General features: G+C 34.2%; 1 long non-coding RNA gene and 1 other non-coding gene across 2 annotated transcripts in view; one reads left to right on the forward strand and one right to left on the reverse strand.

The window, feature by feature from the left end:
- Positions 1-18963, reverse strand: part of LOC112127212 — a 581355-nt gene that overhangs the window by 467214 nt on the left and 95178 nt on the right. The window lies entirely within an intron of this gene.
- On the forward strand, positions 13764-13836 carry Trnah-gug. Its single transcript has one exon. It is a non-coding gene; the product is annotated as a tRNA-His (tRNA).

An 18963-nucleotide genomic window follows, 5' to 3' on the forward strand; every position in this document is an offset into this window, starting at 1 on the left:
TGAGAAGCACTCACGAAAGAGCAGTGTAGGTGGCCTTCGGAGGATCTGATTCGTAGAAGAAGAGTCATCCGAGGAAGATAGGCCAAGCGAGGTTGACACCTTTACACACTTATATTTTGATCAAAGCCCGCAATGTGTCCGGTAAATAGAAAAAGGTTACTCGATGTATTCCACTTAATTAGGGGTACAATTCCGTGGATCCGTATAGAGAGCGCGTAGGAATGACATCCAATAAGAGTAACCCCAAGTACCAAATACCTGGGTTTCCTATTCCGATTCGTGGAGGAAACAGTTTTATTTTATTATTTCCAGAAATAATAGTTTTAGAATGTGTTGAGAGTGAGTGTATTCATCGGCGTGAATTCGTGCAGTGAGAGGGCCGATATTGTGACACCACCCAAACTGGTATATAATTAGGACAGTACGTATTTAAGAGTGAGTGGATTTGGATTTAGGAACTGGTTGCGTTTGGGATTGAAAACCCTTGGAGCCCAAGCTCAGCGAATGGCTGATCCCAGATTACAAAAGATTATGATGTGTTGACTGATTTTACCCTAACATTCCAATATTCACTTGACACTCTATCAAAATTATAATTAATGTGAAATATTTTTATTCATATATCATTAAAACAATAAAGATTTAATTTTTAGATTGATTATTACAAAAATAAATATATCTTAAAATAAAGGGCGGAATAAATTATAATGGGAAATGTGCCACAGGCAAGTTTAAAACCCAGAAACTTAACCGGCTGAAATTCATCTATGCCACTTTTCTGATGTTGATTAGCTTTCAGAAAGCCAAGATAATTTATAAATTATAAGTTAAATCTTGTTGTGTTGGGGTGCAGTTCTGCTTGAGTACATTCATAAAGATTTATGTATAAATCTTGACGAACCTTTTTAACGGTCTATTTACACTGGCTGCAAACGAAATCGCACGAGTAGAAGCGTAATCGCAAATAATTTTATTGACTTCATAATTTTTCCTTTACTAAAAGGACGTTGAAATATCAATGATTTGTGGCGAGCATTGATTTTCCATTGATATCGTACGTTTCTACCAAAACTGCCTTTCGAAAATCGAATAAATGAAGCAGTTTAAGTGAAATCTAACGATCTATAAGAAGTGTCCATAGCAACATTATGTAGTTTTGAAATTCCTTACAAATTTTCCGTGCTTAAATTTTCTAGGTTTCTGGCAACGCAACTAAGGGATCCTTTGAAGGCATTCAGAAGTTGTTTCCTTCTTTAGACAACTTAACTAATTTTAATGTAGATTTTGAAAATAACCTAAATTTTAATGGCAAATGTTTGGTGGGTTTGGTGCGACAATCCGTTTTTTCCAAAAATCTCATCTCACACGGAACCAACCTGTATTTACAACCTACAATTTACATAATTCACTAGTTTTCGTGGTCCACTTGACCAATTAATATCTTTCAATTAATTAAGGTTTTTAGTTAAAATAAATCGAAGTCAAGATAGCTCAAGCGGTAGAGTAGCGGCGTATTTAGCCGAAGGTCGTGGGTTCGAATCCCGCTCGTGACACTGACTTTTTTATCTCAACTAAAAACCTTAATTTCTAAGACATTTGAAACAGCTGGGAGTCATTGTGGGGTCGTTCACACAGTGAAACACTCGCTTATGATGCAAATCAGGCGTCATTGACCTGATGAAACAACACACAAATGACGTCAATGTGGCGACATCCCTGGTGAAACAATTTCCACGACACCCACTTGGCGTCATCCACCTGACGAAACAACTCACTCATGACGCCAGTGTGGCTTCGTTGGAATTGAACATTCCATTATGAGAGCTCAATCTTACGTCCTCGGTTTCGGTATGAAACCATCCAAAATCATTCGGTCCTATTGGATTGAAATCTTTTTCGACTTAGATAATAAGCAAATTTTATTAATTCAGTCCAAAAATCACATGATTTGCGAATGGTAACGCATGTTGGGATTGTTGCCTATTATAAATTTTAAGGAATAAAGTATAGATAAATAAGTAAGGATCGAAATTAAAATAATAAAAGTGTTAAATAAGTTTATATATCAAAAACGTACTTCAAAGGTAGAAAGTGGACGCCTTCACGACTATATATAGCAATGTTGATATTTTCTTATATATCACGTGTATTCACAATTAGTACTAATCACGGGTGATCAGGTAAGAACTCGTAACAATATTTGCTTCCTATTTTCTCTTTCTCATTCAATGAAACCTCATTTGAAGAACGATTTACATCCAAAGACGTCAGCGAGCACGACTGAAATTGATATTTCATGAGATTTTCCACGAGGCTTAAAGCGGAAAATGGACGATGATATGTCCGAGATTTCCGTCTGATTAACCATTTCTCTTCCTCTTCCTGGAATAGATCAAATTGGAAATTTATCGGCCCAATTCAGCCAAACCTTAACATGAAACTCTATTAGAATTTAATGATTTTCTTCTCCTCATTCGGCGAAGTTATCGTTTATAGACTTAGCCAAATAATAACAAATTTCATTTTCTGGTGAAAAATGTCGATAAAATCAGCCAAAAATCATGATATGGAATATGTTATATAAAACAAGTTTTCGTTGTTGTTTTTTTCAATTGTTGACCTATTTGTTGGGTTAATTTTGCCGGATCTTTTTAATTTGAAAAAACCGTCCACACAGTTTTACAATCATGTAATATGCAAAGCAATATTTATAAATTAGCTGATGTTCTTTATACATATAATGTGGAAAGTTTAGGGGATGACAAACAACTGACTATGTATATATACTTCTTTCCATGGCCTTTTGCTCTTATTTTTCAACTTGCAAGCCATTTGAGAGTCTAGACCTGTTACTGATCTCTGTTTTTATATCGAAACTAAGTAGATATTGTAAAATGCTAATCTCTCATTTGTATTTGTAATTGTCATTGGATTTTCCTCAGGTTGTCAACTACACAATAGACATTAAACATACAATATAAATATATACATCACAGTCCCTACACAAAGAAGTCTGGTCACATTTACTCCCCCAGGTTTCTCGATATTCATGCCTTTTAAAATTTCATAAAATATTTGTTTGTTTTTTAATATTTGTATGTTTCGTCTTGGTGTTGTCGAAAATATTTAACTTTTACATTGACATATTACCGTTCAAATAAATAATCCATTAAAAGATAAAGAAATAAATAAAGATAAAGAAATATTTTATGGGTTCCGTATGCTTTTAACTCCAGAAAAAATTAAATCAAGTTTTTTGGTTAATTTCAGACAAAATTTCCATTTGGTTTTTTTACATTAATAAAGTATGTACATTTAGTGAATCTACACCCATCATCAGCCATACTTATAAAAATATATAAGGATAAAATTAATTAGTTAAAATAAATTAGTTTGCATCAATTTATTGGTATTAGAATAATGTAATAATTTACTGTATACTATTAGATTTTAAAAAATATGATACTCTTTCATCTGTAAGTTAAGTATATTTTTTATATATTTTTGAATTATTTTGAAATAATAATTAAAACAAAAAGAAAGAATCAATTACTTGTTGACCTGCATGGTCTAGATGGAAGAAGGTTACCCTTTTTTTAACTGAATATGTAATGAACGATGTTTTCTTATATTTCGACCTTAAAAGTTCAACTTATGATTTTTCCTTCTCGAAGGTGGGATAATAGGTCATCTCAAAAAAACAACAACCAGTTTTTCTTTCAATCCACACGTTTCGGATTTATTTTAATCCTTCCTCAGATGAGTTAACGCAGACGACCACTGTTTTAACCACAGCGTTAACTCGCCTGAGGAAGGATTAAAATAAATCCGAAAAGTTGTGGATTGAAAGAAAAACAGGTTTTTGTTTTTCTGAGATGACCTATTATCTCACCTTCGAGATGGCAAAATCATAAGTTATATAATAAACATTATATATTATATATTATTTTTATTTTAATTATTAAAGAAAGAAAAAACTAAGTCCAGAAGACTGATTACTTATTGTTAGATCTGAAATGTCTGTATTCCCAACACTTTCAAATCCCCTTTGTGTTGCCATGTAATTTATTCTTATTTTACGCCGGAACGTTGGCGTTTAAGCCTTCTTTTCTCTTCATACTTTAAATATTTCGCAATATTGAATAATTGTAATTTTTTTCTTTTCCATAAGCTCGCAGTTAAACTTAATTGAGATTAGTTACATTAGCTTCACAACTTTTCTGTACAGGAAAACAGTACAATTCCAAGGCTAGGCGGCCCAATTTGTCCATGGGCCGTGCTAAAGTGGGCACATTGTACATTTTCTATATCTAATCGATGTAAATCACTCGAACTTCTATTCTATTTTAAAGCCGGCAGAATGGAGAGCATTACAGTTGAAATATACCAGGTGGAAATATGCCACTAGGGTTCTTCGAGTTGGATTTTTTCCCGGAGATCCGACGGCAAGGATTTATTTCTAGTGGCGTTGAGTTTATACTTCCGCTGGTTAAGGCAGGGCCACTCTCGCACGCCCATATTTCGGCACTTTATCCAAATCTTCCTCTGAATGCCGTCCAACGTCACAGTGTGAAAAACATTTCACATTGATATGAACGAGGAGCTATTTTTGTTTTCCGCTTTCACTTTTTCTTTTTTTTTCTTTTTTTTAATCAAAACCTAAACACTAACTGTTACCGATAGTACTACACTATCGTAAGTAGATTTATAACATGTACTGAAAAAGGCATGAAAATATAAATAGGGATAAAGAACGTTCTGTTCGTCCTTAATTTCAGCCGATTAAACCCATTTCAGCTCCTTATTAAAATTGTCTGTTTGCAAAAAGTGATCAATACGGGAGTGTTCCAATCTGTATCCAGCTGGTAAATAAATAATTGTTTTCTATTTTCCTTTATGTTCCTTTCTCTGTCTTTATTTTTTAATCTCTCAGATTATTTGCATGGTTCCATTTATTTTTGCCCTTTTTCTACATCTTATACATAATTATCATTATTATACATTCTTTGCCTTTTCTACTTGACCTTTGAAACCGAGGAGAACCGTGGTGGAAGAAATATGTTATTTAGTAAATGTATTAATATTGGAAAATTTATAATTTTATTTTGTTTGCAGTTAGTTTACCTTATTTTCTTTCAATTCAATTTTTGTTCAAAAAGAAACCCTTTGATTAAAATTATAGTGTCTAAGCAGCAAAATGATCGGAAACTACCACATTACAGGGTCCTCACAACTCAATTAATTATTTTTCTTCATCACTGAAGAATTCAAAGTGCTGTGTAAAATTATTCTATTTATTTAAAGAAAAAAAGAAGAACAGTTTTCCCTCAAATGTTCTCATAAAATGTTGCGATTTTCTTCATAAAATCAAAAGAAATGGCATTCACTTTGAAACAATCTTGAAGAGGTTTTATATCGTATCTCTTAGATTGTACTATTTCATATCGTAAAATCCCTCGGGTTTATTGCATCTACCTTGTGAATCCTTGTTAAAACGGAGGGAATGAAATGATTCCTCATCCCTATTTGTCGTCTTTGAATATTACATTCGAAAGGTCCCGGCCCTTTGAGGCCAATTTGTATTCCATTGGCTATCCACATCCCAGGACCCTAGGTCAAAAAGAGCCCCGGGCTGCGGTCCACAAACTATCATGGTAAATATCGTAATGCGTTCTTTAATAATTAAAATTTTCCTCATTCTTCCAGATCGTATGGCTAATTTATACCATAATTCATCTGGTACACCACCAGGTATTTTTCTAATTGCCCCCGAAGTCGGACAGACATCGGTCACGACCTTAATACCGACGAGGTTGTCTGTGCCACTTGGCTATCGTTTTGCTTGTTCTGAATATAACAAGCTGATAATATCTGAGCGTAAACGGCACGTTGATTTTATTCTTGATCAGTCACTTTGTGCACCTATCGGTAATTAAGTCCATTCTTTTATTACTTTGTTGCAAAGCTAGGGTCTGAGTGTAGAGATTGGATGATACTCAGCGAGGATTGTTATTTAACTACTAAAGTGTGTGGCTCTGTCAAATTTGTGATATGTGGGTTCAATGTAAGTATGCTTTCCATGTAATGCCCAATATTTGCTTAGATGAACGGAATCTTTTTTTTTATTGTTTTTGTATTAGTCCTGGACGCCTGAACCAAAAGTCACGTGTTGTTTTTTGCACAATTGAGCCAAATTCACCAGTGGTATAGAGATCTAGGTATTTTTGAATTGCTTGTGTGACAAGGGATCGGATGGTGCGGTTGCATGCTCGAGCCGTGTATATTGTGTAAGCCATGTAGAGTGTGATGAGAGTTGGTCCTAAGGTATTTCCTTGCGGAATTTCAGATTTGATTAGAATGACGAATCCGATTATCACTTTAAACCAGCAATCCGACAGGAAGGACTTCAAATGAGGGAAAATTAAACTTCACAAAACCAGTATAAACCAATGTTGACCGGTATTTGTTTGATCGAAGGATTACTTTGTTATATTTATCGTGGTGTGGCCTGACGTCTGAGTTAAACGTGCCTTTGTTGCTTGTTAACTTGATCCACGATCCAGTACAGCAGCTGGTAATGATTTGTTGTGTGGGTAAGTCCACAGTATAGATTGTGTAGAGTATTGGTTCATTTTTACGCAACGGCAACTTTAAATTGGCATGATGCTTGAAATATAGATAAATAGTGTAAGGTCACATTTAGATAAGGCTGTAAGGTCACATTTAGTCGTACATTCACACATCCGGCTGAGGTGCTTATTTAAACCGTTTACCATCTCGAATATAATAAACAGTGTCCAATGGCTAAGTTATCAGATTGTGTTCCTTGAGGTAGAACGTCCTAGTTCAAGACCCGCAATTTTACTTCTTCACATGCGGAATTGTCGAAATGTGGACAGGTTATAATTTCTGCCCTTACAACAAAGAATCCCGACTGAAAAAATTACAGAAATCTAACAATGAAGGTTTGGTTAAATAAACACAAGAAAAGACAAACCACATGAACTGCAGGTTCATGTCCCCAAAAATCTCAAGAAAACCTATAACATTTTTGTTATTTACTCGGATAATGTATTTTATTTTGTAATTAAGAATATGTCATATTAACAAGGAACATTGTAAAAGCTAGCAGTTGAAAAATGTAAGATGTATATTTAAGCCCGATAATCACTTCAGATACTAAAAACACTTCGTTTAAAATAGTTTTTAGTAAGAAAATATATCTTTCATTACAGACATTTCCAATTGTGTAGTTAAAATACGTTCATGTCTACAATTTTAGTCGGTGCATTGCGTTCTTTTTTTCTCCGGCGTCTGTCAAGGCAGCAGACTGCGACGAACGTCAGTCCGAAGAATCCCGCCCGCTGCATGAGAAATGAAGCAAACGTCGGTCCGAAGTCTTTGTGTTTCAAGACGAGGATAAGGAAAACCACTGTGTAGATTAGCATACCGAATGCCGTCACAACGAACATGACCTCAGCAATCAACAGGAGCGATATGTTGTCCCTGTATGAAGCGATGATGAGCAAAATGGCCGATGGAAGGAGAATGAAGTCGCATAAAAGTTTATACAACATGATCCAATCCGGTTCCATAACCGTGGCAGCGACGTATGTAAAGAATACAATATGAATCATGGCATAAACCATCATTATGAAACCGAATAAAATAGCGCCAGCTTTTGTAACGCACATTTCGCATATCCGACATCACACTATTTTCTATCAGCTGGTAAATATAATGTGGGAGGTTTATGGGACGTCAAACAGGTGAGGTCATCGCCGACCCTCTGCCTGTTTTTACTTCTATTTCTAGACTTTCACGCGTTTTTTTTTCTGCAGCCGTCTGAGCGTCTCGACCTTTTTAGTATGCTTTTTATACGTATACTAGTCGATATCCTAAAATGATAGCCTAGTTTGTACTTCAGGTTGTCAAGTATCAAATAAAAAGAAAACACGATCGGCAGAGTGGACCTATCAACACCTGATACGAACATAGAAGTCTGGTCACATTCACCCCTCCAGAGAAGGTACTCTATATTCCTCGGGGTGGGTCGAACCAACTCCATTCTCGCTAATAACTTACTTTTACTCTCCAGATGTCACACACCCCAGAGTACTCGATATTCCTTGGGGTGGGACAAAACAACCCCCTCTTTTTACTCTAATATGATAATGAAATAATTTCAAGAAATTAACATAAAGACAGTATAGACTCAGTACAAACACTATATACATTTAAAAATCGCTATAGCTTTGAGGTACCGAAACAGCGATCAGTGCTTTATACCGTACACCAAGACTACGCACAGGTCCAACGTTATGCGAAAATAATGCGTACATACGTCAAGCCTTCTTCAATTAAAAAAGTGCTGGACCGTTATTCTACCCTTGCATAACGGACACCTAAGCGGTCACCTTCCGGCCAGAAGGCCCATTGTTATTCTTGTATGGTCTATGTATTCTTCGTGAATCATAGTAGGTTTAAAAAATGGGAAAAATTGGAAATCCTCTCTACTATGTTTTTATTAATCGAAGGCCATTCGTCGAGTTAGCGTTGTAGCAAATAATTTTCCTTAATCCACATGTGGCTGCTTCAGTGTGGTCAATAAACCACTTTACCAAAAAGTTGGATGGTAACACTTTCCAACAATTATTAGTAAGTTTTTCTCATGGAAAATGTTGGTTGTACATTTGTATTTTACATGGGGCACAAAGTTAATCATAGGCCAAATTAACTTAGAAAAGTCTAAACCACAGCCATTTTTATGATATATTTGTTATATAAAAATTAATATTTATCTTGGATATACGTCATTTTAAAAATAGTTTCTTTCTTATTCGTATGAAAATCGGTTTGGCCTTAGTTGAGTCAAGGTAGAATTTGGCTATTTGTTAGTGCGCGCTTTATTGTCTTGCTTCTTTTTGTATGATTCTTTGTCTACAACGTAGACATTAAATTAGTTCAAAACTAGACTTCGACGTTAGTAAAATTTGCCATTTTGATAACGCCTCTGCGTTCTTTCTTCTTCCGTCGAATGTCAAGGCAGATTGTTGCAATGATAATTGACAGTAAAAAAACAACCCGTTGACCCATAAATGTGATATAAGTTATGCCGAATTCTTGCATTTTGTAAAACAGATAATTTACTATTATAAAGTAGAGGATGTAGGCGAATGACGTGACGCCGAAGACTACTTCGCACACCATTAAGATCGCCAGGTTTTCCGTCGAAAGTGCCATAAGCAATAGAATAGCACCAGGCAAAACATTAAAATCCAACATAAGTTTTAACATCATTAGCCAATCCGGTGTCAGGTCGAAACCGTACATGTATGCAAAGAATGCAATATGCACTAACGAATAAATCACCAAAATCACACCGTATATCGCGGCACACTTCTTTGACGTACACATTATGAGCAGATGAAGTTATAGTCCGTATTCTTGTAGTCCAAAGTTAACTTGTACATATTTTATTTATTTTGTTATAATAGTAGTATCAGCTGATTGAAATAATATCGTTCATACAATTCATGTGTGACAAGAGAAAAAGGAATATGCACTGACCATATTTTGACATTTTTTGTGGTTTGGTGATCGAAAGCATTACAGCTGAGGACAGTTAGGATACTCAGTACTGTTTAAAAGCTAATGTGCCTGGATATTGCTGGAACAATGAGAACCACTTGGGAATCTTCGTCCAGGGAGTAGCTAGAACCACAATTCCCGGGCTGCTGGGAGACGCTCCGATAGCCTATCCTCATAAAAAGTACCAATTAAATATATGCATCAATGTTTTGACGATTGAAAATACAGCTAAGGAGAGTCAGGATCTTCAGTACTGTTCAATGGCAAGCGTGCTTAGATATTACTGGGCAAATCAACCTCTTTTTCTGCACTGGAAGTCCTCCTGACCACTAAATTTCATTCTTTCGGCTGGAGGTGGGAAAAATTCGATGAGGAAACTCACTGGTCCGTGAACCCTTTTACGTCATACCACACATCAAAAATTGATTTAAGAAAGTCCTAGGATTAATGGGATTGTATTACAGGACAAAGGCATTTAAACAGTTAATTAAAAAAACCATTGTAGAAACTACTGAACCTAGAGTGTAAAGACTAAAACAATAGTACTTCTAGGACAGTACAGACTACTGAAACATATGTACACACTCAAAAGTGATGTCAATCAAAACCTTCGCGAGGACATAGTCTAAAATCAATCCTCTACATAATGATCCTGAAGTCCTTACTCTCGGATTGATGAATTAAAGTGAGAATCGCTTCTGATGTACATCACTCCAGAAGAAGAGTCCCACTTGGAAGTATTTAGGACCAATCCTCTACAATATCATCATAGCTTACTCACCCCCACTAGCGCACAAATTTCAATCTACGCAGACAACAATTCTATCTACAAAATACCGTCATGGCATCCACGTAATAGACATATGACAAGTATGCTTTACTCTTTCAGCAAAATCTACACTAATAATTCAAAAAAATAACCACTTACAAAACAACCATTACAAGGATTTAGTGAGAGGGCTCGGCAACATCCAACGAATCCTTTAATTCCTCTGCCTCTTCCTCAATTCCTCTTTGTTAGGACAAATCTAGACGTCCCATTCATGCAGGATCAGATTCACAATTTCACGTTATCTGTCCGCCTAACCCGCTAGCCCAATCTCTTTCCACAACCACTTCTAAAACAGCAAAAAGCCTCCAGACCCTACCCTAGTCCTAACTAAATAACAAATGGTTACAATACATTAAACTCATTTTATTTAGTTTACTCATTATCATCTGTGCGTTATTGCTCATTCCTTTTATTTGAAGTATTCCATTAGTTTAAAGTATGGCCAACAAATTGCAAAACAAGAACAAGAACAGAAGAATTGTTTTTAATCACGAAGGGATAATATAATCAATGTAACAATTTTGTGTTTTTCTTTTCATCATCTAATGTTGTTACATATCTAGATTCGGCCCGAAAATCAAAATGTCGCGTTGCCATAGGTGAACTATTCCGATAATTGAACGACTGTTTCGATGTAAGGTATATGCAAACGTACATATTGATTTAGCAAATGCGATTCAGGCTGAATTTGTCAATCATGTTATTGCCAAACATGTATAAACTTGGTTTTTTTCTGTTGAAAAGTTAAGGCTTAGGATAAAAAGCGTCCGCCAAAGCGGAGCCGTTAATTTAATGGAATGTTTATTGAGGTCCTCCCTCTTTGGTCAAGTGACAATCAGAAAGGGGTTGTCCGCTAAATTCCCATCCACGTCAATAGCTACCCTTTTAAACTAATTACATCCAATTAAGTCATTCGATTACCGATGTTTATACATATACAGGGAACCGAATCAATTTAAGTTAAATGATTACTTCATCTAGCTTTATGTTGAACAAATTCTCCAAGCTCAATCACTTTGAGCGTTTCTGTCAAACTATTACGAACTTTTTCGAACAAATACATAGAACATACAATTGACTGTTCTGTGTATTAAGTAAATTTTGAATAAAACAAAGGAGTCTTATTTGGTTTTAAAGTAAAGTATATATTTAAAACTTGTGGAAAGTTTTGTAGTTAAATATATAATTTGGAAAGTGCTGGAGATTTAGTAAGTAACTAAGAGTTTGTTTTATGAGTACTATAACTTTCTGTCCCAATAGAAATCTAATTCAGCATACAAATATCGTAAGTTAGTTATCGTGTACCTATTTTGGGAAGAAAATAAAACTAGCAGAGTTGAATGTAATTTATCAATTATAAAGGAAAGTATTGTATTTTTAATAGCCGTTTTTTCTCTAAATAAAGAGAGAAAAAAAGTAAGAATGAGAGGTATATAAAGGAAGTGTCGTGAAAAAGCAGTTTGTGGAAAAGAGAATGTAAGAGAAAAATATAAAGAAAGACATATTTAGAACAAAAGAAAGAGATATTGTTTATATTTTAGAGAGAGAGAGAGAGAGAGAGAGAGAGAGAGAGAGAGAGGGAAAGATAGAGAAGAGAGCGTGGAAAAATAGGGTAAGAGATGGAGGGAATGAGGGCAGGGAGAGGTAAAGAAACAGAATGAAAGTGAGAGATTTAAAGAAAGTGTTGAAAATATAGATCGATATATACCGCCCCCTATGTAGGTAGGTATACAGATAAATAGGTAGATACAAAGAGAAAAAGAGAGATTGAGAGAGAGGAAATATAGGAGAAGAGAAGAAAAGAGAAAAAGTGAGTTATACTGAGAGAAGAAAGAGAGAGAGAGAGAGAGAGAGAGAGAGAGAGAGAGAGAGAGAGAGAGAGATAGGGAGTGAGAGAGAGGAAATATAGGAGAAAAGAAAGAAAGAGAAAAAGTGAGTTACACTGAGAGAAGAAAGAGAGAAGGAAAGAGGGATAGGGAGTGAGAGAGAGAGAGAGAGGGAGAGAGAGGGAGAAAGAGAGAGAGGGAGTGGGATGGAAAGAAAAAAAAATTATAAAGAAATTAAGCGATTAATGTGTTTATCCTTATGTGTTTTGGGCTGTGGTCAGAGAATTGATAATGCGACATAACTTTTATGAAAATTTAACTCTTAGAAACCAAAAAATATGAAAAAATTAGGCTTATTAATTTCGACAGTTTTCGTTTTTTCGTGCTACAATGTGTCTTTTAAATGAAAATTTGATCTAGGAATGACGGTACTGAAAGTTATGAGGTCCGTTATACCGTCGTTGAGGTTTGGCCAGAATTAAGCGCTATAGGTTATGAGTTAAGTCGTCGCTAATCTGTTGCTAAACTAGGAAAGGGTGCCGGGCCGTGGGGGAGTTCGGGGGCTTCCTGATGAAGTGCTCCTACCAACTCTCCTCCACTAAATGTCCAAACTTGTAAGCAGGGCGAGTCCAATCAACTGCCCCCTATGACAGATGCCTCACAATGGGAGAATGAAACTTGTAGCGAGTTACAAACCAGACCAGTTAGCTTCGTCATATAGGGTTAATTCACAGTTAAATCATCATTCTCTTGTACCCATGTACGTCATAAATATTAATAAATTATAGTTAAGTTTATATATTTTATATATTACATGTAGGTCACCAAAACTATTATTATAAACATTAATTAGTTCTTGTTATTAATAAGGCTTTCATGGTGTAATGTTCTCATATCTACAACAGTTCCCTCGGTTTTTCTGTTTAAAATTGTTTTTCTTTCATTTGGCTACTGGTCTCTATTTCTTAACTAATTCGTCTTCTACATCTTTAATTGGCGTTTATTTTCTTCTATTCCTGTTTCTCTCTTTTCACTTTTTTTCACGTTTATTTTGACTCTTTCTCTTTCTCGCTCTCTCTCTCTCTCTCTCTCTCTCTCAACAATTTCTCGAAAGATCCTAATATTCGGTTCGATGAGTTAAATAAACATTTCAATTCGATGGGGAATATTATTTGTGCAAATAAAAGATTGGTAGACTTGTAGTAACAACAGCAAACTTTATACCACTAATCCAGAAAAATTGCGTTTTAAAAATTTAACATATATAGGAATTCACTAGTTTTCGTGGTCCGCTTCACCAATTAATATATTTCAATTATTTCAGGTTTTTAGTTGAGATAAAAAAAGTCAGCGTCATGAGCGGGATTCGAACCCACGACCTTCGGCTTGATACGCCGCTACTCTATCACTTGAGCTATCGTGACTTCGATCCACTCGGACACTAACAATGAAACATGGCAAAAAGGAGGGAAAATTCAAAAGGTGGTGTTGAGATAGAAAGTTAGTGGATCGAAGTCACGATAGCTCAGGTGGTAGAGTAGCGGCGTGTGTAGCCGAAGGTTGTGGGTTCGAATCCCGCTCGTGACATTGACTTTTTTATCTCAACTAAAAACCTTAAATAATTGAAATAAGTAGGAATTATTAAAACAATAAACACCATAAATTCAAGAGGCACTAAGCAAAATCTCTACCATTCTTATCAAATTGGTTATAATTCAGATTAGTCAAACATTAGCTGATATTTTTAACACGTCTATCTACAATGGTGTATATCCCAATGACTGGAAAAGGTCCTATAAAATCCCTCTACCTAAAACTCAATATCTAATGGTTGTTCCGATTTTCGGTTAATTAATATAATATCTTATATTTATTATTTCATTAATATCTTGCCTTTGTAAAATATTTGTTAGACTAGTATTTAATCAAACCTATCAATCTGTTGAATGTAATAATGTTATTCACACCTTTCAAGCTGGATACCGGAAGAAGAATACCACTGAATATTTAATAAAAATTTTAAATGACCTAAAAACCGGTAATAATGATCAAAAAATTACTATTTTATTTTCCATTTATCATAACGGGGCTTTGACAGTGTTGACCGTGATATACTCATTTCAGTGCTCAGATCTATTAATCTATCAGGTAATGCTGTTAATCTGTTTAGATCTTACATTTCCAAGGCAACAATGTGTAAAAAATTCAAAAAACAATTATTCTAATTAGATGTTTAACAATTGTGAAGTCCCACAAGTGTCTACACTACCGGTTTAATTGATTATCTTTTCGTTTGTTATTTATTGTAAATAAATAGAATATATTATGAAATTACTAGCTGCCAGTTTTGTATGTATACCAATGACCTGAATATATATCAAAAATCACAGTTATCACATATAAATGAAAACATATTAAAACTAATTAGCCACATAAAAACATTAAAAATTGGAGCGATGATCATGGTTTATCAATTAATATTACAAATGTAAAGCTATTGTATTAGGGCCAAACAGTTTACAAATTTAAAGAGGGATAATATTGTAGAAATCAAAGCTGGTGAAGGTATATTAATGTTAAACAACGAAATAAAAATTCTAGACTTAATAATAGTAGTAAATATTCAACCTGGAATACACGTATTGAAAAAGGTTGTAGCCAAATACATTCCATTGTATATCAATTAAAAAAAAATTAATTTATCGATAAAGTATAGCTTTCTAATGCAGGAATGCTTCCAAATATAACTTATGGGTTTGCAGAAATTCTAATATTTCTAGTAAAAATGTTCGTAAGTTACATGTCACTGTAAATATGTGCTATGTCTGTACTCTACGTTATCATCCAAGAATTTATGCCAAATATTGTAATTGATCCAGTTTAAAAATTCATAGTTAGTTAAAATACTAAATGTTTACTATTTTTCATGACATAATAACAAAACAAAAACCATTATACCTTTTTGTTCTCTTTTGTCTATCTCTCTCTGATCTATCTCTCTCATTGTTGTTTCTCATTTTAAAGTTTAAAAATTTTTTTACATTTTTTCAAACTGCAATTAGAAATGCTATTGTGTCGTAAACACTGTTCTAATAATTAATTTTTTCCTAAATCTATAAAACGTTACAACAATTTACTCGATGTTGCAAAATCATGTAAGTCTGAAAATATTTATATGTAACATTTAAAAACTTTTCTCTCATTAAATTAAGTTCAATCGTACTCTGTACAATATCAATATTAAAAAATTTAATTATTCAGAAATCGTGAGATGCGGTCTGGTATGATGTAGCTTTCAGAAAAACATTTTCTTTATCATGCCACGTTTCGATCTTTATTGACATCATCTTCAGGGCCTGGGATTTACAAACATTGTTTATATTTAATAAATACATTTAGGATGTGGAAAAGTAAAAAATATTTTATGAAAAATATATTTTGTTTTGTATAAATTCACTTTTCCACATCCTAAATGTATTTGTTAAATTTAAACAATGTTTGTAAATCCCAGGCCCTGAAGATGATCTCAATACAGATCGAAACGTTGGCAAGATAAATAAAATGTTTTTCTGAAACCTACATCACACCAGACCGCATCTCACGATTTCTGAATAATTATCGATTAACGGTCACTAATCACCACATATTAAAAAATATATGTAAAAGTAAAAAAAATATACTAGTATTATACGTATTATGTAAACTTTATTTGTTTGTACGAATGCTCGTAAAAGGTAAGAAAGTCCGTGAGACCTAACTTTGCTAGCTTTTATAAATGAAATGTTCAATCTAATTCAAAAGTATGTGTGACCTTTCGCTCTTTCTTTTTCTCGTTTATTTTGTTCTTTCTTTCTGTCTTACTTTTACTTTCGTTTTTATTCTCACTCTTTCTCTCTCTCTCTCTCTCTCTCTCTCTCTCTCTCNTCTCTCTCTCTCTCTCTCTCTCTCTCTCTCTCTCTCTCACATACACTTTCAATCTTAATCTACTTCAAGCTATATGTATTTTTTATCATAATTGTATTGTTTGTATTTTGTATTTGTATTTTCTATATGTATTTTTAATCAAAAGTATTTAATTATGATGGTTTGAAACAAAATTCACCGAACCGCCAAAAAATTATTATCTATTAGCCGTCTAGATTTGAGGACAATAGTTCACTTTATTAGCCATTGCTTTTTAACATTACCACCTAAAGAAAATGAAGTAATGACGGAAACATGCAGACTCCGTTAAAATGCGGTTATTCTTCGTTTTCAGTATTGTTATACAAATGTGTTTTGCTTTCTAACATGTTCTTGGCCCAAATCTATATTCTTAAATAGATTATCTGATTTATGGTTAGTGCGATTTAAATATAAAGTCTCTAATAAAATAGAAGTACGAAAAATAACTTTAAAAACATGGTATTGGTTTCGACGTAGAAAAGTATTTTAGTAGTATTTTCTCTCTTATATTTTCTCATTTATTTGTTTTTGTCATTATAATATTTATATCATGTTGAAATTGGAATTGTTCAAAAATAATTGCAGAAAACAATAACGGAGTTACATTAGCGCCTTGTAAAATAAAATCGGAGTAAATCTTTATTTCATTTATTTTTAACATAATTTCTGTTCTTCTATTAGAGTAAAAATTTAAGAATTATATTCTCAAACAATGGCTAGACAAATCAGGATTATTGACGAACGTCGTTGAATTATACGGATCTTGGAACTGGATTGCTGATTTGTACATTATACTCAAAGTCGTCAAACAGTTAGGAGCCAATCAATCCCGCTATCGGCAATCACCAAGTTATATTTGCGATCAAACTTCCTAACATTGTTAAGGATTTGGAAACAATATCTTTCCAAGGTTACAATTCAAAACTGTTTCGCGTATTATATTAATAAATGGATTATAGATATTTTATAGCACGCAGAGAGAGTACCAACACTGACAAGTTGTATGTTGGAAAGAAAACAAAATATTGCTTTAACATTTATTAACAAATTGACGGTTCTAATCGAAACGTATAAATTTAAAACAAAACAAAAATGAAAACGTTGATATTATAACAGCTATTATGGTTAAAACTGTTAGTAGGCTTGAGCTGTTGAGAAAAAAACTAAAATTACACAAACCACTAAAACGACGTGATGAAATGAAAGAACAGTGACAAAAACAGGAAAGTCGGATAAAGAATGATCATAACAAAAGAATCAAGGAGGCAATTGAGCAGAGTATAATCGCCCATTCCGGGATTCGTTCAAAAAGGCCCATGCGAGGATAGCAGAATACCAAGGCTATATTCTCGAAGTACGCTAGGCCCATACCGTTCGTGGATAATTCTTCTTCTACCCTGCCCTTCATTTCCTTAAAAAAGACAATCTTACACAGTAAGAAGGTGTAAGAAATATATACAGCGGCGGTGTTTTATTCGAAGGCATTATGCCCTCTCTTATCATTATATACACTTTTCTCTTGCACAATTTACCTCTGTTATTTTCTTTCACTATTTCGCCCAGTATCTTATTCTTTATTTCCCAATTACCTCTCTCTTTTCTCTCTCTCTCTTTCTCTCTCGCTCTCTCTCTCTCTCTCTCTCCATCTCTCTCTCACTCCATCTGTCTCCATCTATCTATCTCTCTCTCCGTCAATCTCTTTCCCTCCGTCTCTTTCTATCTCTCTTTGTCACTCTTTCTCTCTTTATCCATCTTTCTATCTAAATCTATCTATTGATTTAACAATTTATTTACCGATTTATATATTTATCTATCGATTTTATCAATGTCTATCGTGAGAAAGAAAGAGAAAGAGAGAGAGAACGACAGATAGAGATAGAGAGAAATAAACGGAAAGAAAGAAGGAGAGAAAGAGAGAGAGACAGATACAGACAGAGTGAAAGATTGGCTGGTAAAGCATATAATACTAGCAATGTGGGAAAAAGAAATAATGAACGTGATAGTCTTCATAAAACTAAAAGATGTAACAGAGAGAGACGGAGAAAGGAAGAGAGAATGATAGAGATCGGGAAAGCTAGAGAGAAAGAAAAGAGTGTGTGTGATAGAAGGAGGGAGGGAGAGAGAAAATAAGCAGATATAAAATACCGGTAAATAAATCAGACAAGGTGAGTAAACGGAAAGATCAAAACAAGAAAGGTGAGATTGCACTGTGTACTCGTTTTCTATGATGTGTACGAACACAAATTAAACGTATTTATTATTATAAATGTTAAGAATGTTGGGGTTTTTGATAGTATAACAAATACTCATCAATCTATACATGATATTGGGTGATAGACTAATACTTGATATGTTGAACCCGTATCTGGTCAGTCTTTACTAGTGAGTATCGTGTACTCAAGCGTGGTTAATAGAGTACACCAAGAAATGAGAACGTTAACTCCATCCTTCCAAAGTGTGCGCGCGCGCGAGTATATATATCGTATATACTATATACTATATAAAACACTAAGTTATAGACGTCTCAATTTTGAAAGATAGTTTATGAATGAAAATATTTTATCGATTGGCTGAAATTCGTGATGGGGTAAAGGAAAAGAGCATCGGTTTTACGCCTTTAACAATTCCACCCCTTCCAAAATATCCAAGGGACATATATGATCCCTTGTTTTTCCAAACCGTGGTCGTGGTGAGTAGGAATCAATAAGCAAGTCCTGGAAAGGCACCTCGGCAAAGTACAGTTAATAAGTTGGCAGCGGAACGGGGTAG

This window comes from Cimex lectularius, unplaced genomic scaffold (assembly GCF_000648675.2).
Source record: "Cimex lectularius strain Harlan isolate CLEC.00 unplaced genomic scaffold, Clec_2.1 scaffold114, whole genome shotgun sequence".
NCBI lineage: Eukaryota > Metazoa > Arthropoda > Insecta > Hemiptera > Cimicidae > Cimex > Cimex lectularius.